Source organism: Anser cygnoides, chromosome 6 (genome assembly GCF_040182565.1).
Source record: "Anser cygnoides isolate HZ-2024a breed goose chromosome 6, Taihu_goose_T2T_genome, whole genome shotgun sequence".
NCBI lineage: Eukaryota > Metazoa > Chordata > Aves > Anseriformes > Anatidae > Anser > Anser cygnoides.
This window is the reverse complement of record NC_089878.1, coordinates 8,300,263-8,324,346: the sequence shown is the minus strand read 5'-3', so window position 1 is coordinate 8,324,346 and position 24,084 is coordinate 8,300,263. Positions and strand designations below refer to the sequence as shown.

The 24,084-nt window shown below is 45.5% G+C and overlaps 1 protein-coding gene across 26 annotated transcripts in view; it reads right to left on the bottom strand.

Moving 5' to 3' along the window:
• Nucleotides 1-24,084, bottom strand: part of MAP2 (microtubule associated protein 2) — a 197,945-nt gene that overhangs the window by 146,960 nt on the left and 26,901 nt on the right. For all 26 annotated transcript variants that reach the window (XM_048058262.2, XM_048058268.2, XM_048058263.2 and 23 more), the window contains exon 2: nucleotides 9,075-9,133. The gene's annotated coding sequence lies outside the window, so the exon portion shown is untranslated. The remainder of the gene's footprint in view (nucleotides 1-9,074; nucleotides 9,134-24,084) is intronic.

The following is a 24,084-nucleotide window of genomic DNA, read 5'->3' as shown; positions in this document are numbered from 1 at the left end:
GCAACCTCCAGGCTCAGCTTGGTTCTGTACCTACGAGGCAGGTCCCAGAAGGGCTAGCTGCTGCCCTCACACCTCCCCTGCCTGGTTTCTCTCCTTAACAGAGCTGTAAGTACAGCAACAAGACCCGGGCACACTCAGAGCAGCTCTAAGATCCCACATTTTTGCAACGCCGATCTTTGTCGTCAGACACAGGCCGGAGAAAGGAGCTCTGGCAACATCACATGGAGCTGGACCCTTCTCAGGGAGCCCTTCACCCTCCCCTCACAGGCGGGTGCTCATTTGGGTGGCAGGGCAGCAGAGGAGCGCTCCAAAAGCCTCCAAGAAGGCTGGTCACAACGAGGAGGTCACACGACTGCCTGACATAGCGCAGCTCAAGCAGCAGACAGCATGACGTTTGCGCTGGGGTATGCCTGAAGAAACTGCAGCTGAAAGAAGCCTGCTACAAGTACGTCAGTGGCCGGCGTCTGGGATCTGTCAGACAGATGCTGCTCCCAAAAGAAGTGCTCGCATCGTCAATACCTCATCTTTTCAGCCACAAAGGCAGCAGGCATTTCCACACGCGACAGAAGTGCCCCTTATGCCAGCCGAGGCTTTTGCTCTTCTCCCAGCAGCAGGACTCACTGAGGATGGGGGGGTGAAGTCAGCACGAAGAAACAAATCCTGGCCCTGATTGCTGTCTCAAAAAAAAAGACAGGTTCGTCCCTACCCCCTACAGGCAAAAACAGGCTACAGGATTTTTCTGAACTGCAAGTGGTTTTATTATTTTTTGTCAATGATTATTAGTGCTGTAGAAACAGAATGAACAACTCTAGTTTGGGTTTGAAAACTTAAAAATGAAATGTGCTCTTCCCTCTGCTGCACTTGTAAAAACAGAGTAATTTTTGTCTACTCACAGGAAGACCTGACAGCCATTAAAATAATAAAAAGGAAGGAATTAGCCTATGATGGGCAGAACCAAACGAGAAGAGTCCCTACACTACAGTAGTTTTATGAGACTTGCTGCTTCTGTCTCACACACATTGACAAATGAATGCTGAAAGCAATTTTACATCTTGTTCTGTCAGCACCCGAGACACCTAATAAATCCCAAGACGCAGAAAACACCCAGAAGGCTTTTTTCTGTTTGTCTTGGCTGCATAATTACAGGCAGCAGTTACTACACTAATGCTACCTCCCCTTCTGCCCTTGCAGAAATAATAGGCAAACAATGTGAAAAACACAAAAGACACCAGCAGAAAACCTAATTGCTCCATTTCGAGTAAATACAGGACATCTTTCTGGCATCTGTCTGGCTTGTACAGGGTCTGGTGCTATTCTTTACAGAACGGCTTGATCCGTTGTAATTCATTTTCTTAAGTGGTTCATTTGCATAAGTCCATGAGACACCTGACAGCAGGCAAAGAGCAGCCGCAGCAGCAGGTGCTGCGCTGATCCCAGCCCTCGGTGCTGATTACTACTGGCAGAGATGCTGGTCCCAAGGAATACACAAACGCTGCCTGTAGCCCCCACTATTTTGTTGGCCCGGTACCTCACTCTCTGCACAAAGGGGCTTCCTTTTCATCCCCACGCAACATGGCAAAGCCAAGGGGCTTCCGCTGCCCACACAGCCTGCAACAGAGCTCAGAGGTACTGCAAAGAGAAAAAGACAGGAGGTCCAGACCCTGCTGGTAAAGCTTTGGAGGGCTTCAGGAAGGCCAGACTTCACACGGTGAAACATGAACGCCATATGGAAAACAAAAACGATTTGTGGAGATCTGATGCACTGACCCCTGTGAACCAAAGCTGGGTCCTGGTACCACAAGCCCAGCTGGCTCTGGTTTCCCCTTTGGTGGGCACTGCGTTCCCAGGCAGTCTGACCGGCCTTACGAGAGCCTGCCACCAAAGAAAGCACCCCGCCAGCACACGATGGCTATTACCACCACCATCTGAGACCAGCAGGAACGAGACCAGCACGGAGCCTTTCCCGTTGCTACGTTACAGATGTTGCTCGGTGCCTCTTGTGTGCATTTCTGAGGCTCGAGAGACTGTTTGCCGGCCGTTACGAATGCGTGTGGGTGCACATCTACGGAAACCAGCAGAGCTACAGCAATTTCAGAGGTAAATAAGCATCTGGGCCCGATGCTTCTAGCTTCCTAGCACAAACAATGCACACAACTGCGTTCTGACATAAAGAGCTTCAGCACAGCAACCTTCAGTCTCAGCTCTTATCACGAAACTGTGTACTAGTGAATACAGAAATGCAATTCTGACTGATCCTGCCAGTATTTAGAAGTCCGAGCTTTCTTGACCTGACCCCGCAGCTTACCCATGAAACTTACCTTTGCTCTTGCTTGAGCAACACAACAGCTTTTCATCCAAAGCAACCGCTTCCTACCTGATGAGTTGGGGTTCACGTTTTCTCCTTCCGAGCACGTTATAACGCAGCTCAAACACATGCCCCTGTTCTAGTTATAAAACAAACAAGTTCATACACATACGTGCCCTTACTGTGACTGTTTGCACTTCGGAGCTTTTTCTTAGCTGTTAGGTCAGGATAAGCAGGCAATTAGGATGTATTGTACCACAGACCCCTGTGCAACAGTGGTTAAAGAAGGACACAGACTCCTAACCAAATATTTTCTTCTCTTTTGTCAGGAGAAAAGCATTAGGAGGTCCCATTCAAGCACAACAAGAGCTTTCCAAGCACAGTGTGCATGTGGAAATCAACGGAGCAATGCCAAGACCTCTCCTGGGCTCTTTAGCTCCTGCTACACCACAGAAAGGCACATAGAGGGAGCTAAAACAGGATTTGTCTTCTCTCATCCATACAAGATTCAGACACACACTCTGTACTGGTTGTTATAGTCCCACCAGCACGAAGAGAAATAGATGAGTCCCCAAAAATCAGACCATCCTTCCCAACCAGGTGGGATGACTCACACTTAAGATGTGCCCAAGTTCCTTCGTTCCTTTGCAGCAGGAGGACTCCCAGATTTTACTTTTGTTTTCCATCTGGCAGTGACTTGGCCAAGACTAGATGGGAAATTGTGGACAGGAAGATCACTCCCAGGTGTCTCAGCTCCTACACTTAAATTCCCCCTGCTGAATCAACCTGCGTTCCCTAGAAGCATAGGGCTGACTTGATTTCATCAGAATTTGAGACACCAGTCCTAAACAGACTAGGAATTATAAACCCAGTGGCTTGACAAACAGATGCTTCTGAAATACACAAACATCCTGAGAGGAGGTAACAGAAAATGTACGATTTGTGTATCCTCAAGTGTGTTGTGTGTTTAGTTCTTCATGCAGTAAAATAACCAGATGATGATAATAGCAAAAGGATAAATCAGTTCCAAGTGAAAACAGTGGGGTTTCACATGAAAGTTATACAATTAAGTACTTCCTGGCCTTACACATCACTCAGACAAGGGAGCCGAAGCTCAGACAAATGAACTGAATTCTACAATCCACCTTTCAAATCTGAAATAAGCATTTGGTGAACATCTCCCATTCATACGTGCAATTCCCCGTGCTTCCCAGGTGAGCATCAACACTGAAAGAGATGGTGTTATACCTCCAGAGAGTGAGACATTGCTTATGCCAGCAGCAGTTAACAGCTGAAAGAAGAAAAATGACCACTTCTTCTAATGAAGAAGGATACTTATAGGCCTGGCCACAAGGAAAAATTGACATTACCTTCAGCAGAGCTGCTGTGAGACCCTTCGTGGTGCCCCATCAGATGTAACTTTGACCCTGGTTCTGTTGGTACTGCTATCAGTGGAAAAAAGCTAGAGCCGACTTCATGGGAACAATGAAAGACTCTTGACATAACATCTAGTGACCAGTGACAGTTCCAGAAAGGTATGAGAATATGAGGAATGGAGATAAAAATCTATGAACAGGATATGAGCCGGGACTGAAAGTAACAGAAGAGCTTTCATTCATAAGTGGTACACACTGAAATGCTCTCCCCACACACAACGAAACATCCTCGAGTCATAAAAGGCATTACAGTCACTGAGCTCAAAGGCTGGAAGTGAAGCAAGTCTTGTAGATAAAGATAACATCTACAGCTGGAAGAAAAAAAAACTAAGAAAAGCTTTTGGGAACAGAAACCTTTATCCAGGTCTACACCACTCACATGCAAACTTGGCTGTTCTTTTTCCTGCTCTATCAGATAATCTAATTAAAGATGTTTTCCCTCCCAGAAGAAACTTGTCTTGCTTAATTTAAACTTTCCAGGTTAGAATTAAAGGGCATAACACCTCTTCTTTAACACTGGCTCAGAAGCCGTCACTGCTGTATTACACAGCAAGGGCCTGGCTCCTGCTCCCATTGAAGTGAAGAGCCGAAGTCCCAACCATGCCAGCGAAGAAGGCCCTAACCAATACTATTCCCCTACTGCCTCCCAACCTCCTGCTACGGCTCGCATGGTAACAAGGGAGGTTTCTACCCCACTGAATTACTAAAACAAGGATTAAAAAAAAAACGGTATAGTAAGGGCCCACTGGCTGGTCAAGTAATTTATTCCACATAAGTTAACTGCATCAGATAGTGGAGATTTAGCATTAAGCAGAAGCAGATGTTTGCAGTTCTACAATATGCTGTTTCCTTTAAAAAAAACAACACATCGTGTACCACCTGCTCCTTCCATTTGCTGTTTTGTTTTTTTTTTGCTGTTTCTTTTTTTTCCTCCTCAATACATTGCTGGCAATGGAATTAGTCATTAATAACAGCCCACAACCACTTACTTGCTTAACTAACCAGCACTCGGGAGCTGCTGGTGTCAAGAAGAACAACTTCCTCGGATACTCCCTCAATAAATATTTTTCTGGCCCTGCCTCTGGGTCTCACATCTGGTGTTTGGTAGAATATGAACTCAAGCATTTGCCATCACACAGAAAACTGCTGCTTTTTCAACTCTGCCTCTTTATATACTGTCCGTAATCTCAGGCAATGAAAAACAAAGCTGGCCTTAAAAAGAGCACCTATTTCTGTGTACATATAACCTCAGTCCTTGAAGATACCAGGGCACAGGGCTTCAGACAGGCTGAAGGCCCAGAGGCACCTGCAAGAACAAACGCAAGCCCGTGCTGCTGCTGAGCAGTAGTGACACACGCGTGCTGACTTCAGCATTGCCACGCCACCCAGAAAGCCATCAGAGCCTATCCTGCAAGCACAGCTGGTTCTGAGCCATATGGGTGCCAGCTGGCCTCCCTGCACCAGAGGGGAAAGATCCTACAGCTACAACCCTCCTTTGACACTTCCTACTTGCCTTCCTCCCTGGCACACGTCCTAGGGCAAACGGGTGTCCCTGGTCCCCATCCTACCCTCAGCTTTCCCAGGAGGCAGGCTTCAGGCCCTTCCAGCTCTCCAGGTATCACCACGGGGAGCGCCACACAGGTCCGTGAGGCAGGGCTGGTTAATGGCATGGCGGGATAGCCTCGTTCCTGAGCGCCCCGCTGGATGCGGCCCAGAACACGTTTGTCTAACCCGTGAGGGTCCTGGCCAGACCACAGCTCTCCTGCAGCACGCTGCACATCCCAGCCACGTGCTGCTGGGGGCAGACACTGCGAGACCTCCAGACGGAGAAACTCTGCCTCTCTGCCCCCACACACTTCCTACGAGAGGAGCACTGTGAACAACGATATAAGGAGCACTTCCTATCAACTGGATTTTTTTCCTGTAAGCTCAAGTTCCTTGTGACTTCTACACGCACAGCCAAGGTTCAGTTTAAATAGCTCCTGCCTCACATGACAGAAAGCACACTCTCTTTCTAGCCAAGGTATTTAACATCAAACCAAGTGATGCTGGATAGGATGGTAATGACTTCAACAGGGAAGCTCTTTCCCTTTTCTTTTTTAAAGTGGCACAAAGAACATCACACATAAAACATGTAAGAGAGAAAGGAGTCAGCCTGAGCATAACATCCTTGTTGGACTGTCCCCACTCCCCTGTAGCACACGGGAATGATTACCCTCCTACAGGACTGTCCTCACAGTTTCTGCCCCTAGAAGTAGAGTGGGAGAGACTGGTAGTAGTGAATCTACACTAGGAGATCCATAAAACAACTTGGTGCATTATCCTACATTGGCAGCTAGAGACCCAGTACACTCTGGAGCGGTGACACTTGGATGTCTGCAAGAGAGCAGGTACCTTCTTCCAATCACTTATTTGCAGCAGTACAGGCAGGCCACTCTTATGAGATAAATGGCCTCAAACGGCAGCGGTTTTCAAGACAGAAGCCAAAAAGACTCCATAGCATTAGTGGTGATCACAGCTGACGTATCACTCTTAACAGCCTAGAGGTAAACGCTCAGCTACCTCTCCTGCTGTTTACAGGACTTTTAAAACACCAGCTCACTCAGTTCCTTCATACTTCACAGCTGACAGAGGAGAGGTCTGTGAAAACCGAAAGCTTTCTTTAGATTCATGGAAGGAGAAAGGTTCAACCGCACAGACCTCAACAGACCTCCAAAGGTGCAGATCTGCAGACTGCTCTCAGCTGAAGGAGAGCAGGGTGAGCATGTACCTTGCAAGCAGTATCTACACACAAGGGCCTAACATTAGGTTAGGTTATGCAGGTCTTCGAGCTTCTATAAAAAGTCTCTTCCATACCACTTGGAAATTAACCATGAATTAGTACAGGTCTGGAAATTATTTGCTATGCATATTAACATTCTTCCAGTTAAATGTTCTGATAAGATTTAAAAATACAATTTTGTTGCATGCTTCCATTTTATTTTTCAGATTCTCAGTCAAACACAGCTGTCACACATTTCACACTTTGTTTTGAAGCTGTGGGTTTCATTGCCACACAAGTATGAAAAATTAAGTAACATTTAGGTTTGTTTTGTGCCTGAGCTTGCAGAGACAGGCCTGAGACAAACTGTCTTGCTTTCATTCCTTTGCGCAAGACATACAACAGCAAGCAAGGAGAAGGAAGGTGCTTTGGGGCAGTCCGGAAAGTAATGCAAGAGTCAGACCAAGAAATGGGTGAAGATTTTTTCAGTGCCATCACATGGGCTGTCTAAAAGGTTAAGAGAGCATCATAAGGAAGGCTATCAAGATGAAAGCGAGAGCTGAACACGTAGCATGCTGTGACAACAAAGTAACATCATCTGAACATGGCTTAGATATACCTGGCAGAAGGAAAGAACAGTACCAAGGAGAACCCCCACCAAAATTCAACATTTAAAATGTTTATTCAGCCTTGGTTTGGGGCTGCTCCTGCAGCCTGCACTGTCTCAACCTTAATGATTCTATGATCAGCTTACAAAAATGGAATTTAGGCAACTAATTATGCAAAGATTTTTTGCTTTCCACTTAACGCAGGAACACAACTTCTCCCCATGGTAACCTGTGAGCAGCCCAAACAGCTGGAAGTACCCGTGTTCTGCTGTTTGTCACTGGCAGAATTGGATTACCACTTTTTTCTAAGAGCAGATGGGAGGATGGGAGTTCACCTAACCCTTTCAGCCAACAGCTCACCTGCCGGCACTGACTTTCCCGGTTACAGACACCACTGTTTGTGAAGAGCCTTTGGTAGGAGTAGACAGCATATTTGACACCTGCCACCAGGACTCCTGAAGCTCAGACTTGCACTAGTGAATTAAAAAGCAGAATGAACTCTCCTCCACTTCACTGCTGCTCTTTGCAAAGAGCACCAAACAAATAGCTCTGTCTACGCTTTAAGCCCAGATCCTCAGCCTCCTCTCCCCATCCGACTTATTGGACTTTACTTCATCACAGCTTTCAAAGTCCTAGCTCTCACTAATAATTTACCTTCTCACCTAATGCATCACACACAATGCACTGAAAAGTCCTGACATGCAGAGACTGACAAGGAGCAACTAAAAAGCAACTAAACCTTGCACTCACTGAAATCTCCTTGTCACAGCAAAGGACAACTAGAGACACTTTTATCCCCAAGATTTGCTAGGACCAACTCACATGTGGCCATTTAGTCTCAGAGATCAGCCTACTCCAGATACCTACAGAAAGAAAAAAATCCGTTCCCTTAGACGTAGGAAAAAGATCTATGACTTCCAAGAGAGAAAAAAGGGGTTACAGTAAGAGGAGCAACACTGCAGCCAGAAGAAACTGCCCCCAGCACACAGATCCAGGCAACACATGCCCCAGTTTTTACTGCATTCTGCCCCCTAGCAAGAAAGAGAGCAAGAAGCAGCTCCAGGGGAAAGAAAAAAGGAAGAAAATGCACAGAACTCTAACTTAATAATGGCTATGCAGTGTCACCAGATAAGCATGGTGCTTGAAAACTTCAAGTAGATCAGTATTCTTCTTGGCTGAAGTAAAAAGATCAAATAATTGTTCTTGCAACAACCACTGGATAAAGTGAAAATGGTATTTACCACTTCTGTGTGTTATTTTTCACTTGTGCTGTTCAGACAACCAAAAGCTGTCTGCACCCATTACATAAGCCTTCCTCTAAACAGATAATACCAGGGTGCAGTGGGAAATCCATGTATCAGCATTTTTTTTCCATTTGTGCCGTGTTGTTTATGGAATATTCACATCTGCAACCTCAACAAAACGTTTCAACAAAGCAGAGGAACAATTCCTCAAAGTAGGTGAGCACGTGGGGACTGACAGACAAGTAACCAGCCCATGTCGCAGAGAACATTGCTGGCAACCACAACCCCTAAATGTGAAACGTGAGAAGAGAAAAATGCAACATCAGATTGAGCTCGCAGTGCTTATACTCGGCAGCACTGGCATTTGGATAGCTCAACTCGCACCGCAAGTAGGTCATTTCCTACAGAAAACAAACACCAGCACCAAAAAAAAAGTTGGCAACACTTCAGTGAGTTTTTCTTTTCACTTAAGTTCTCTACCTCTGCGCCACCAACTCCTGTGCTGTACAGCCCAGAAAGTGTACTCATTGTCCTTGTTTAAACCACCATCAAAATACATCAACACGCACGCACGCGGGCAGAGGAATCCTGTCAAACTATTTTGCTGCTTGAACAAGCCACAGACACTCGCTAAGCAATCCGATCTGGTAAAGTCAGAGATGTGCAGCACTGCCAGTGCTCTGAACAACTGATAGAAACCAACAGAAACAGAAAACCCACCTTTTGGTGTAGTTGTCACGTTGTCAGTCACAGGATGTGTTAGTTCAGGTTTCCACAAGCTGAAACAAAGAAAACCCTCCAGTTAGTGGCAGCTTTTAAAGGGATAAGACTTTTTTTTTAAATGAATTAAAGACTTGTGAATTGCAGCCTGTGATTAACAAAATAACTTCCTCCCCTGCTCTTGGTAACATCCAAAGTTACACCAAATTCACCTTTCCAGCAGCCACTAGTACCTCTCCTGCCATCTTAGATTACATTCCTTGACATGCATCAGAGCACGTCCCACCGTAGAGGCTAGATTCTTCAGAATGCCTGTTCTTGTATAAAGTCAATATCCACAGAAAAACAGATTCCAGTGAAACATGGGCTACACTAATGGCTTCTATTAGGACCAAAGTTTCACATAAAAAACTAAATCCCTTCTTACAGAAAGGAGATTATCTGCAAGCAGAAGACTTATGTATCTGGGTTTACCAACAATGATTCACCAAAAAAAAAAAAAGATGGTAACACCAAAACCCAAAAGTACAGAGAATCTGCAAACAAAGTGCATAAATAATACGCCAGTTTACCAAAAGCTTCATTTTTTTTCCCCCAAGGAATCCCAGTTATTCCACACAATAAGAGAAGAGATGCTTATTAAGCTGCAGACCAGTGTGATGGGGCCTATAAACCAAAGTTCACTGACCACAGCAAAGCAGCAGCGGGGAATTGCTGCTGAGCAGTTGCAGAGAACTCTGGTGCTACAGCTGTTTCTGGTGTGTCCTTAATTACCCTGTGCTCTAGGTGCTACCATATCTTAAACTGGGTATCCTATTGCAGCAGCATAAATGAGGATTAATTACTGCTTTGCAAGTCCTGAGAGAGGTTGGGCAGGGGTGAAGCACCTATAAAGTGCAAAATGTTATTTACAAAGTGCATTGAATTGCCTAAGCAGGAGGGTGAGCAGACAGGATTCTCTTCCCAGCTTCAAGCCAACAGCAAGCAAAAGCCCATTTTCCAGTGCTATCACTCTTAATCGACGTGTACCCTACCTGAAGGATTAACTTCTACCCAAACATGGCTAACAAATCGCAGCTGAACAAAGCTATATTCAATATTCACTGCTTGACAGGGAAAAGGTAGGGAGAGGATAAATGCCAGCAGGATGAAACACTTTGTACTTTTAGTCAACTTTGCCATGTCTCACTGTACCCATGAGCGTAGAATCGTCAATGAAAGCAACAGAAGCCTTGCCAATGACTCCATCAAACTCAGAATCAAAGCATAAAGAAAGGAAATTAAAAGCACATTCGGTGCCTGCCTTGCCAAAGTTAGCACAAGGCATGGGCTGAAACAGGAGCAGAAAGCAAGGACCCCCTCCCTACCTTCTGCTTTTAAGAATGGGGCAACTTTCTGATAACAAAGAAAATTTGTATTGCACACTGCTGTCATAATTGAGGAAAAAATGAAGGCAAAATCAGGAGAAAAGTGGAAGAAAACAGCTCAGCTATTTCTTCTTTCCTCCCATTACCAGAAAATAAAAAGTCAGTTCTTACAATGCTCTGGCCAGGCGTGGTCCCTATTATCTGTGGTTAATTCCGTATGTCTGAGAAGGCAATCAGCCCTAAGCCGGTTAGACTTGCTAAATGAGATTTGTCTACAGCCCCACGCCCAGGTGCAGCGTCACGCACCAAAGATTCAGTGTTCTTAGGAAGATGCCACTTGTCCAGACACTGCTGCTAATGGCCAGCAGCACGCAACCACGTAATGCCTTGCACAGAATATTCCCTTCTTGAGCAAAACCCCATTTGGCACCTCCTAAGCTCCAAGGAGCCCCCAGCCCATGCCCAAAGGGAGACACAAGTAGGGCCAGTACCAGCAGGCTCCCTTCTGCGAAGTTTCTGATGAGCATATGATGGAGAAGTGCATGAGGCCAATGTCTCCAACAAGCAGAACTTCCAGCATCTTTACAGACTGATCCGCAATGTCAGAGACTCTAGATTCATCCTAGTATCTTGGGTAACAATAAAAGGGATACAGAGTATTGCTAGCAAGGTAACATGGCTGTGACACGGACCAGACATACTCCTTGGGTTCAGTTACACTGTAAATCCTGCTTTGGAAACCTCGGGATTTCTAGAATCACAGCCCTGACTTGCACAGCCTGCGGTGAACACCCAGGACATGTTTAGGAAAAGACTGCTAATAAATAAAAGTACCGTGCCAATTGCTTGACTCAGACAAAAAACTATTAGCACTGCTACATGTCGGCATTTTGTCCTCTGAATGCTTGCTGGCTAATAAAATCAGGTGTTTTTAAATGATAAGCCTGTATCAAATAGTTTATCTACCCCCTTCCTGTAACTACAGTGGCATTTGCTAATGGTGTCAGCTTTTATGTGAAGCCAGTGTTCCTGCAAGGAGTCCCACTGCCATAGGCGGGTAGCAGTCTTTCAGTATCCACAGTCCATCCTTCAGCCTACACAAGCTCTGAGAAATGCGCGTGCACCACGAAGGGAGGTTTTTTTATCCAAATTATCCCAGCTGGACACATCAGCAACATCTCACATCTGGGTGTATTTCATTTCTGTAGGTGCAGTTAGTTACGGCTAAATGAGGGACTCTGAACATCTGAAGGCAGAAGATGGACTAGGTAACTGTGATCATGAAGTGGCAGCACCAGCTATTCCGACAGGAGGAAGGAAAAGCACGGCTGACTCAGGATACTGAAAGACAGATTTCAAGCAGCTCTGCACAGGTCAGCAGTGCCTCATGAGAGGCCAGACAAGTGCTGAAGAGCTAATGAAGACACAAAGGTAGACTACTCTGTGGCACAGGAAAGCTGGGATCAAGTAATAATAGTGCAAACCAAAGCAGAGAAGGAGATGTTTAAGGAATATTAAGAAGGGACTCGTGTTGATAAGTTAGCTGGACAAAAGGAAGTTTATCCATGGTTATTTAAAAACCAAAACTGTCGTGGAAGGAACAACTGCAAACTCACGAGAGATGGGAGAAGTCCCACAGTGCTGCCTGAAGGTGACATAGGGTCACCTGAGCAGGGCACAGAAGGGTGACAAACCCAGAGACCTAGAGACCTGTCACCCTAACTCAGACTCCTGAAACAAATTGTTACCCCATTGTAAATACTCAAAAGATGGTCAGACAATCAAAACCAAAACTTTTATTAAAAGACACAAACTGGTCTACTCTGGTTTTCTTTTACAGTACAACATTTACTGGAAAAAAGGGTAGCACAAACATGCTGTGCTCTGCAGGGGCTTGAATGGCTTCTCAGAGGGGCTGGGCTGCTGGTCAGCTGAAAGCACCGAGCAGCAAGAGTTTGCAGGCATTTCACTAAATTGTCAGAAATCAACACTGCCAAATTCAGTGATGCAAAGCACTGCCGCGCTTAGAAGAAAACGAGAAGGGAGGCCAGCACTGACAGCAACCCTGCGAGACCACTGCCGTGCTTGCTGCCAACAGAGCAGCTAGCTTGTTAGTAAGTTGGACATGCAAGCTCTGGAAAAATCAAATGTCTTGATACAAAATGTTCCTGCTCTTGCGCTGCAGGGAACTGCCCTAGCAGAGGCAGCAAGACGACACGTTTCAGCACACAGCTTCTTCCACCAGCATCTTAGCTGAAGCCCAAGAGGCTGAGCCCAGGTACAAGACTTCACACAGGAGCAGCTGGGGTGCAAACACACACTCCTCCGCTGTGCTTACTCCTAGGCGGAGGCAAGTCACATCCTGCAGGAAAGCCAAGCGAGTAACTGGATATTCGGCTTCCACAGACGTTTTCCAGAGTTGTTCTGTCAGAGCCGTCACCCTAGCACTGGTACCACTGATCTGTGACACAGACATGCCTTAACACAGGCGATAATCCTCCGAAGCATAAAGCTAGCAGTTGTTGAACATGTCTGAAAGACTTGCAAAGGAGATTGATGCTAATCTAACTAAATTAGATACTTACTGAAGCACAGTAGGCCACCTTCACCGGGCAGTCTAAAAAACCAGGTAAACAGGACAAGGATATCTCAGGGAACCTGCCTCCACAACAGAGGTCTGCTTTGTCTTCTTGTGATTCCTTCCTGCCTCGCACATTTACCTTTCTTTCATCTGCCTGCTGCAGAAAACGGACAGCCCGAGATTTTGTTGCTCGCCTGTCCGCATGAGATGAAGCCGAGCGGCAGGAGCTGTAGACATACTCTGAAGGTCTCGTCCCTCGCAACACCCTAGGTTAATTCACATTTCAGACTGAGGTTCACATTTGAAGCACATTGCTGCAGCCCACTTAGAGCAATCTGTGTGAGGAGAGAACAAATGCATCTTTTGTTTCTTGAAAAAGTCAGAAATTTCAAAGCATATTTCATCTGTAATTGGAGCAGGACTGTTCCTCATCTGCTGGGGTACTTTTGATACTGGCTCTTGCCACATCTCACAGAATGAAAAGTTTAAATGAGTTCTAAAAATCCCAGAATATTTCAGATTGTTTACACATGAAAAATGATCTATGGCTCAGAGCGAGAGAGGTGAATAACACAGCAGATATGTGGGGCATCTTCCCTGCTGTGCAGAAGAGGAGCAGACACACATCGGGTACGGTTAATGGGAGCTGAGAGCCTAGTTTCCCAGGAGCTATTCGGCACACATACCCTTTCAGCTTTCATCTCCCGGTTTCAGGGACAGGAATTCACACCAAAAGTACGCTGCATGCTGTCTGTGCTGCTGCAGCAACAGAACCTCAGAGCTTCTGTTTGGTCCTCTGACTGTTCCTGTTACCCTTTTGCCATTTTTTGAGGCTTGGACACATTTTCAAGATGTGACTCAATGCACTGCAAGGGTAAAAACGGTGCAAGAAAATATGTAACAAAAGGAATGACTTGATTTTCAAGAGCAATCAGCGTTGCTCCAGCTCTTCTCCTATTCAAGTGAGTCCTACATCCTCCTGTGACAAGGCACTTCTGATAATCTGAACCTGCCAATTCCTAAGTGCTTCCAGTTCTCATTCATAGGCAACGTCTTCCTCATAGCACTGATGATTTCCAGGGAGCTTATCCTGGATTTATACGGTTGCAAGTAAATTTAACCACATCCTTTTATTACCTGCTTAGCCAATTCCCAGTTTACTGGCATTAACACTGCATGAGGTAACACGGTTGGAAGCTTTCAGTGAAAGGGGAATTGTCCCAAACCTTTTTCTCTTCAATAGCATTTAACACCCAGAAGTCTGACCTGGAGCCAGGACAGATGAGCGAAGCTCAAACTGCCCAATGCCACAGATTCACAGCAGCTAAGAACCAGCCTAGGACACACACGTGGACCTTAGGACAAACACAGCCTAAGGTGTCAGAAGAGGCACGCAGCAACGAAATGAACATTTCTGTCCTACAGGCAACATGAAAACAGAGGAGTTTAGATCTCGAACCACAGGAAGAAATGCTGGCTGACTTTTCCACAGATGGCTGTGGCCACAACAGCCTTGACCAGCAGCCAAACACTACTAAGTACCTTTAAACAAACACAGCACCCTCCTGCTGAAAGCTTAAATGCTTTTAACTTAAATGAGAGGTACACCTCTGAGAAACAAGTATTTTTGAGCAGAGGACTGTGCTTGTCCTCATGGCTGAGGATCCAGGCTGAACTGCCAGCATTCACCCTTCAGCAGTCACCATTATTTACAAACAGAGGCACTACCAATGTAAAGCGAGAGGAAAGAACACCACACAACTTTTAATTAATTTAAGAATGACACAAGGAAGAAGCTTGCAAATTTACTTCCAAACCAGGTATCTGGGATTTCCGTGACTTAATTTATTAGCACAGTCATGCCAAAACTTTTAGGATAGGGGCACAGCAATTTTACAGAGATTTCTTTCCTTTCAAAGGGAAAGATCCCCCAGACCACAGCAACAGCTAGATGGTTTTCACTCATGGAAGAGTGATTTGGACTGAACTTGCATGTACAGCACAAGAAACCCTTTCTGCTATGACGGAGGCGCGGAGTGCCCAAGCACCCGCTGCACCTGCCCGCACTGCCCCGGAACGGGGCACAGGGAAGCGCTGCACACAGCCGCCTCCACAGCTGGCAGCGAGAAATGCCAACAAAGCCAGACTCAGGGGGACGTGCAGCATGTTGAGTCACATCTTGCAAACGTGTCCAAGCCTTAAAAATGTTGATAACCGGATCAGTCAAAGAAGCGAAGAGAAGCTTTGAGATACTTTGGATACTGGCTCTTACCACAACTCATGAAATTAAAAGTTTAAATGAGTTCTAAAAATCAGCTGGAATAAGGACAGGTACAGGCACCAGAAACTTTGGGAGACTTCTCAGGACAGAAAGGGACGCGTGCTCCAGCACGTGACAACCCCGGTTGCCTTCTGTTCAGCACCGCTCAGCACCCTACCCATCACCGCCTCAGCAACAGGAGGGGACCCCAGCTGCTCCGTGACTCTCAGCGAGCTGTCGAGAAAAAAAAAACTCCTCAAGAACTACCAGAGGCAGATTCTTTTCAACAAGCAGCAAGTTATAGAAGGATATAAAGCAAAGCTTGGATAAGAGAGAAGAATCAAAACAGCAGCCAAACTATGCTCGTTTCTAAAAATCAGTTCAACTTAAGGCTTTCTATTGGAAATCAATGAGGGCTTTTCAGGAGTTTCTAAGTGTTGCAATTATGAAGATTTACTTTTTGGAAATGAATCTTTCCTAATGGGCTAGCAGATCAATTCAATCTATAGAAGACTTTCAGATCAGAAACACTCAAATGGGGATGGGGAAATCAGCATGGAGGTGGGAAAAGAATGGCCTGAAAGCAAAAGCAAGAAATCCTCGACAACTGTTTCTAACCCAGCACCCAGGGCCTGGTGCCCAACCGACACCACCATGCCCAAGCAGCTCACAGGGTCAGGACGGAGCATGGACTGCTGCAAAGACAGCCTGGGCAATTTCTGCTGGGCACCTACAAGGAGAGATGCTTGGGCTTCAAACGTTTCTTCCACCTCTGAAGTGCGAGTGCACCTCTATTTCACTGCAGGGCTCTGAAATACTAAGTCCTAAACGTGAAGTGGCAAGGTAATGCAAGAATGACTGATGGAAAATCCAGTAGTTACAGGACACAGTCGTATGCAGTCTGCAGAAGACAAAAAAGATTGGAGACGTGCACTGAAAATGCAAGAGAAAGAACAAAATCACTGAGTAGCTGTTCCCAAATGGAGCAACATCCATACCGTGCACTTAATGAGGCAGGAGTTCTGTGGAAACAAGTAATAATGTGATCACATAATTAAAGCCTGCTTTATAATACACATGCAGAAGGCAGCCACAAAGGCTGCACAAACACCCTTTATTCCAGTATTTCCTGAAATGAGCCATTTGACTCAGCAGCGTTAAAAGGTTCCTTTAACAGCTGTTTTGGTCTGCGATACATCATCTAGATGCAACTGAGGTCAAGTGGATTAAGAATCTGAGTAACATTTTGTGCAGCAACACGACAAAAGAGGCACTGTCTCAGCTGCACGGGTTGACTAGCACTCAGGCTGCTTCTACAGCCATACAAGAGACATGTACACACATACGCTGTACAGCACTTGGAATTCATAAACTGTCTACATCAGGAGGTTATTAGTAGTATTTTGAACAAAATAGAAATGCTAAGTCTTTGGTGGCCTCTTAGTCCCTTGTATGAAGGACAGTGGCATTACAGAAAGAGCACAGCAGCAACACAACCCAGTCCAAAGATGAACTGAGGAAAACAAACACAGAGCAAGGCTTTCTGCATGCCTCAGCCTGCGACCTGTCACAAGGAGCAATGGCAAACTGATTCAAATCTGGCTCAGAGGCCCCACTTCTTAAAGATTCATTAACTTTTAATTAGTAGGCACAAGCATCATTCTCATTTCAAACAATCCCTCCTTGGCAAGTGACATTATCTCTATTGTATTTGTGTTTCAGCCAAGAAGAAGGCACTTTTTGCTTTATTAAAAGGGCTGACACTCAGTAACATAATTAATGAGCAGCTTTGACTATAGCCTCCTTTTAAAACCCCCTATTCAGGATCAAAATGCTGTTTATAATTACAGGTGCCGAGTGCAGAGCTTGTCTTAGTACATTTCAAATTGTTACACTATATAATTCGTCTCCAACTTTTTTTCCCCACTTCTTCAAAAGGTAGACGTTTTCAAAAGTTTAAGATGCCTTCAGAACAGAAGGGGCTGATTTAATAGGGGCTGGTCACTCCATGTGGACACCCAGAAAACTGCTCCAGCAGCCTTAAACTGACCACTGTGATGGCTACGTTAGATACAAGTAAAGACACTTGTGAAGATACAAGCAAAGTACTTGTGAGCAAGTGCCTTGTGCTATGTCAGTTTATACTTGCAAAGGATGTAGCCACTTGGTCCCACTTTTAAAGAAGTTTACATTTTTTAAAATCCTGTATCACAGTAACTCCGATGCTGAGTCCTTCCACGGTGGTTGAAGCGCACATCTCAGGATAATGCCTTGTGCTGGCTGCCAAAGGCTGAATGAAGCTAATCGGCAGTGTGCTGCTGCATGCTGATGTTGACACTTGAAGGAATCGCAAAATATTCAGTTCAACTCATTAATCCCTTAATGCTGCTTCCCATCTATCACGGAGCTCAGTGTAATTGCAGGTTTCAGAAAGCACCACTAGGATTATTAGTGCAGCAATGCACAGGACAGCACAACAAGAAAGGGATGTCAGATACCAAACCATTTCTAGGCAAAGCCTGTACTAGTGGCTGCAATCTCCCCAGGGGCATCAGCGTCAAGCCACTGCAGTTACCTGTATGTAATCAGAGGTGTAGGAAGTCAACAAGCTGCAAGAACACACCGCAGATGTGCCAAACCTTTTTGTAGGTGCACTACCTAAATTTAGGGGCAGGCACCTCAAAGGCTGAGTCCAGAAACCGGGCTGCACCCTGCTGGATGTTTGGGCCAGGGACTTTGTTTCAGACTCTCCCCGCTCTGCTGCTCCCAACTCACCGTGCAGCATCCTGCCATCTCTGCGCAGACAGATCACTCCCAGCGGTGTCTTCCTTCCACCACTTGTCTTGAAAGGCCCAGCGTAACGTCACCAGACACATCAGGAGGCACATGCACTGTTAGGTGACCCTGGTATGGGTGTTTACCCCACCACTTCACATCAGCATTTAAAATCAGCTGCCTTTGGCTAGGACACTCGGTGCTCAAGTACCTCTTGTCATCAGCCTGGACCCTAATTAATGCCATTCCAGAATTTCTTCCTCAATTTTCAATCCTCAGCAGGTTGCTCTGTAAATACACAGCTTTTCCCTCTGATTTCCCGCCGTCTCCTTGCAAACCCTGGGTACCTTACCCCTGCATCACTTCACCTTAACGTGCTGGTGTAAGGCCAGCTACTGGCACCCTTGTCAGCACTTCTTTCTACTCCTCCCAAAAGCCCAGAGGAACATCTGACATCATCTCAGCTGTTCCACCTGACGAAGCCCAAGATACAAACCACTCGTGTTTCAGCACAAAGATGACTATCAGCAGGCTGCAGCAAAATCCTGCCATCTGTAGCCCTCAGGCAGACATGGGATGCATTCACTCGAGGCAATTTTTTTGTGCTAAAACCCTACAGATAACACTATGGCTGTAATTGCTTTACACAGGACTCTTCTGCACTTGACCGTGGAAGGAAAAGAGCATTCAGTAGAGCAAATTACCAAGCAACAGTCAGCTAACTGCACTCAAGTCAAACACAATCACGGTTCCGCACAGGAGTACATTGAGCTGATGAGGTCTTTAAGGCTAGAGCCAATTTCGCACTGCCTCCAGCTCGAAGGCAAACACGCCGGCAGTAACGGTAACTGAACCAAAGAACTGGATAATTCTGCCCTGAGGAGGGAGCGTGTGCTGCTACAGGGTGACTCAAGAGCCACAACAGCCTTGGTAAGAGAAAGCTCCAGCTTGAGCGCCACGATCAGATCTTACCAAAGGCTGACAACACACCCGGTCCTGGCACAGCAGGGGAAGCCACGTGCAGCAGACCCAGCACCGCAGCAGCAGGACCCAGCAGCACCGCAGACAACTACAGGTACAACCACCAGCCGTGCATGCAACACACGAGAGGGACTGGATTGTGTGGTCACAGCCTGTTTTCTTTCATTCACGTTTACGCAAAGTACCAGCCTTAAGAAAAGGTGAAGAACCAAAACACAACTTCCCAACTGAGCCCATAAATACAAATTTAAGCAAGGTAAGCAAGACAAGCAAAGAGAACAGACCTCACCACCACCCATAAGTGAACACTGTTTTCAGTATTCCTTTCCTGGAAGGATAATGGATTGGCACATAAAACCAAACCAATGGTTGCTAGAAGTTTTTAGTAATTTCCAGGTGTTTATGCTTACCAGAACAATATTTTCATCATACTCAGAGTTAACTGCAACAATATGAACTAAGAGATTTGCTTTCACCATTCACACCTGTCCAGGCCAGCAGTTCTGGTTCAGGTCCAAGAATTAAAATCATTAGCCTGCTAATATCACAGATTCAAAGAACAGTTTGGGTTGGAAGAGACCTTAAAGATCATCCAATTCCAACCCCCTGCCACAGGCAGGGACACGTCCCACCAGGTCAGGCTCCTCAAAGCCCCATCCAGCCTGGCCCTGAACACCTCCAGGGATGGGGCATCCACAGCATCTCTAGACAGCTTGTGCCAGTGCCTCACCACCCTCATAGTAAAGAATTTCTTCCTATATGTTCTATCCCTGTTAACCTCTGAAGCATCTCAATTTTTCAGTGATCTGCTATAATACGGATTTCTTTAGATAAGACTTGCTAAACATGTGGGCCTTCGCATATATGGAACCCATTTCACTAAAGAATTTATCTTCTGGTCATACTAGTATTGCAATATCAAGAAAATATGCTCATAAAATTACTCTGCAATTCCAAGGTAATGGACGTGTAACACTATTCTTTACATTTATTATATCTAGGGTGGAAATTCCAAAAACATGGAAGCTTCTGGTTGACTACAGAACACCTTCCAAAAAAAGGCACAGCTTCAAACATTCAGACCTCCTAGAAGAAGGTAACAGGTGCCACAGCTCTAGATATACCCAAACTAAGATCTAGAACTCGGGATTATCAACCACAGTCTTTGCCTTCTCTTAATTCATCAAGCAATATCAAAGAGACTTCTGCAACTAAGAAGGAAGAAAGAAAAACCTACATGGTGCTGCAAAGCAAGGATCTTCTCCTTGCATACATTTAGTTTGAATACTTTACAACTGACTCACTGAGAAAATATGGAGACACACCTCAAACTCCAGTGCTGGCTTCTCCACAGCAGTGCAAGCTGGATATCCCACTCCCTCCTCTCTTCCCAGATGTCTGGAAAACCCTGATGGATTTCCAAGAGCAGAAACCGCAGCTGTCCTGTTAAACACACAGCAGCGGCTTTTGGATGCCTACCAAACACATCTTCACTCGAGCCAGGGAAAACCATCCCGAATCGCAGCCTGGGGGCCCTGCCCTGAGATTTTCCCCTCTCCTGGTGCTATAGGGGAGCATGGAGTTGGGCTGTGCCAGCACCAACAGGCATCATGCACACAGCTGGACGCTGACCCATGGGATGGCGGCTCCCTCTTGCAGTGACATCCTCAGAAGTAAGGACGAAGCGAGGAGGTGGTTGGGGCCCGGCTAATCCTGTAATCAAATGACCTCTTACCAGCTCTCCGGGGGTGCATAATGCTGGCAGAAGAATTATGTGGCTTTTGTGAAAAGTTATCAGGGAAATCTGTTTTTCTGCTGGGATTTTGGGCATAATTTTAATGTTTTCTTTCAACTGCAGGCAAGAGGTTTCAGTTTTTCTTTAAAATACTTCTATAAAAGCTTGAAGTTTATCCGCATTAAACTTTTAGACAACTAAGGCTATGGAAGAATAGCTGGAGTAACCAGAATACAAAAGTTCAAACTGTGCTACAGCCGGAAATAAAGAATTTTCATACAATAACCTGCTCTACAATAATATAACCTTCAATGTTGTTTTCCAGAAAATGTACAGGGGGAAAAAAACAGTCATCATGCTTGTAAGTGTCTTTGGGAGAAGGTGCACAGAGTACTCCTTTTTCTGCAAAGGAAAAAGAAAATGACGTTTCTCACTGTCATGCCATAACCAAGAAGGCCATTTAATGGGGCTGCTTCAGCAGCTGTCATATAAAAAAATACTGCCTTGAGAGCAGGCTTATTGCACTCTCATCTATTTAAAACTTGAATAAATACACATGGGTGAATTTTTGTTAAATCTAGTTTTATCCAGATGGAAAAAAAAGCAACAATGGGAACACACCCTTTTTCAGTTCTGCCTTGTCTACAGACTACAACAGGTAAAATCTTGGGAAAAAATTGCTACTCAGTAATGTGAAACCAAAAAGAAAAGCCTTCCATTTTGACTCAAGCCTCCTTAATTTACAGGGTGCTTGCATTTCTTTGACCAGCAATAAGAGACAGATTTTCTTAATTTCAAATCGTTAGAAAACAATATGGAAGTAGTTCACTCAGAAGAAAAACTTGCAAAAATAAAAAAGCCATTTTCCCTTAGTTTTGCCAGTCATCATTTGCCATCCTTTTCAACGGGGCAGTAATGCTTATTTACATTACTCAAGCCATCCTCATTACGTTACATAAAATCGATTTCAGCAGTGATGCTGTTCCCTATCTCACAATTAAGATATTTATTAGTCATTATAAGATCCTGGTGCCACAAAAAGACTTCACTGTTTTTGAGACTTGTCCATCAGAAACAAATGGTTCAGATTCTTTTCTAAATTAGCTCCTATAACAGCATGACAGACTGTGAAAACAATTTCAGCAGTGCGGATGTCAGACGTAGCAAAGCAGGCTATCCGCATGCTCTCCTTCAGCCAGCTTTTTGCATACAAGAATCAGAGTTTTCAGAATCTTAGTTTTCTATTTTATGCAGTATTCCTGATGGTGATTCCTCAGATCTCAGTTTTCCCAATGGAAATCCCTCTATTTCCTTATCAAACATATCAAAGCTTTAAAAGGAGACTGCATGCTCAAATTGCTGAAGGAGTTTCATTTGAAAACAGCAGCCTTCTGGGAAAATGTATTTTACTCGCTACTGTTGTTTTCACTTTGTTGTCGATGCTACTTAAATCAGCACAAATAGCTGCTTGACAAGTCTCTTGCCCTCTGCCCCCAAGAAATGTGTTGAAACCGGAGAAGATCAGCACTTTTTTTTTTCCCCTCAATGAATGTTTGCAGCACATTACACAGCAGCAAACCTCATCAGCTTAAAAAAAAAGTCTCAGCATAGTACAAGGGTAGAGTGGTAGAGATGATCCTAACTCCTCAGCCTTCTTTCTTCTGACAACTCTACCAGTTTGGCAATGGACGAGGACAAAGCAGGGCACTCCACCCAGACCACACAGCAAGGAAATCTGGATATTGCTCACAGCACGCACTGCAGAGCTGGGAACCTGACTGGCCCCTTCCTTTCATCTCTCCATTGAGGATCAATATACGGAAAGATGTCTCTTAGAAGCACATGTATTTACCTCACATTTTACATTTAACTGCTCCATCTTTTAAGATCTGCTCTTTTTAGGAAAGAGTTTTTGCCTGTAGCGATCCTACACTGCAGCCTCGGTGCTCGGGACAGCTGGGATATTCGATTTCAGAGTCGCTCCTTGAACTTACCATTGTTTTCCCACTGGGGCAGTCAGTCTTACCCATTCGTGTAAAGCTTTGAAATAGCAGTGCTACTGCTGCATAAGCTACACCGGTATCAGAAGGCACCTGCACGATCCCAGAGGCTGGGTTTGAGACAACTAAAATAACCCGCACGGATGCTGGTACAGCTTTCAGAGCCCTAGCCACAACCGTGCCAGCTGCTGCACTGCCACCAGGCCAGTGTGACAGCACCACAGGCCAGAGCAGAGCCCGGTGTGCCAGACTCCCGGGGCAGCTGCTCGGACCTCCCAGCCCAAAACCCCACTGGGCACCGCAGCCCAGAGCTGTACAGCCGCATTAGCGCAGCAGTTACTCACAGGCTAATTGTCTCCACACCTCCATTAATATCCCCACTCATGGGTCTCAGGCTGCAGCTGGGATCTCTGCAGCATACAGCACACTGCTTGGCTCACCACACATGCCCACCATCCCCTAAACAACGCCTAAACCTGGCTTTCCGGGTGCAATTCAGTGTCAGATTTCTTAGAGCAGCGCCCCAAGCTTTTATTACTACACAGAAATTCAGTGCAACAGAAATACGGTTCCCTGTGAAAGCACAGAGACTTAAATAGCACTTGCCCTTGTTCAATGTAATTTGCAAAATCCCAAATCCAGTTTCGCAATCAGTTTTAAATGCATCTGTCACCCAGCGGGCAACATCTGCTGCACAGTGCTCAGACCTACTTGTGCGACACAGGAAGGGAGCCTGCCGCTGCTGCCAGCTGGGCCAGGCTCTCACCAAGAAGTAGGTCTGGGCCGACACACGGACAGCTACATGGCGCTCCAACTACACAAATAAGTATAGAGACATATATTCTTGCTTGCCAACGTATACTACCCCTGGTGATGCTAAGTGGTTCAGACAGCCTGTGATTCTAAGCTCACAGGCAAGAACTAGATGGCGTGTTCGAAGGGGGAAAAATCCTCTCCCATTCAAATACAGAGGAAAAAAACTAATTTAAACTTAATTAGACCCCATAATAGTTAGGTTAAAACATCACGACTGTCCTCTTTGGGTGTCCAGGGCTGTCGGACATACTTAGCCTAACGAGCATCATTTATTACTCTTTGACCTCTCTTTTCAAGAGTGCCCAGCCATGTGCTATGCTCCTCGGCCCTGCGGGAATGACAGGACACGGCGCTGTTCAACAGGATGGGACCAACAACACAACACGATGGGAAACTGGGGACAGGAGCAGGGCATAAACACCCAGAAACAGAACAATCCAAAAAGAAAAAAAAAAGGTACAAAAATGATGCAGAAGGGAACCAACTCCTGCAGGT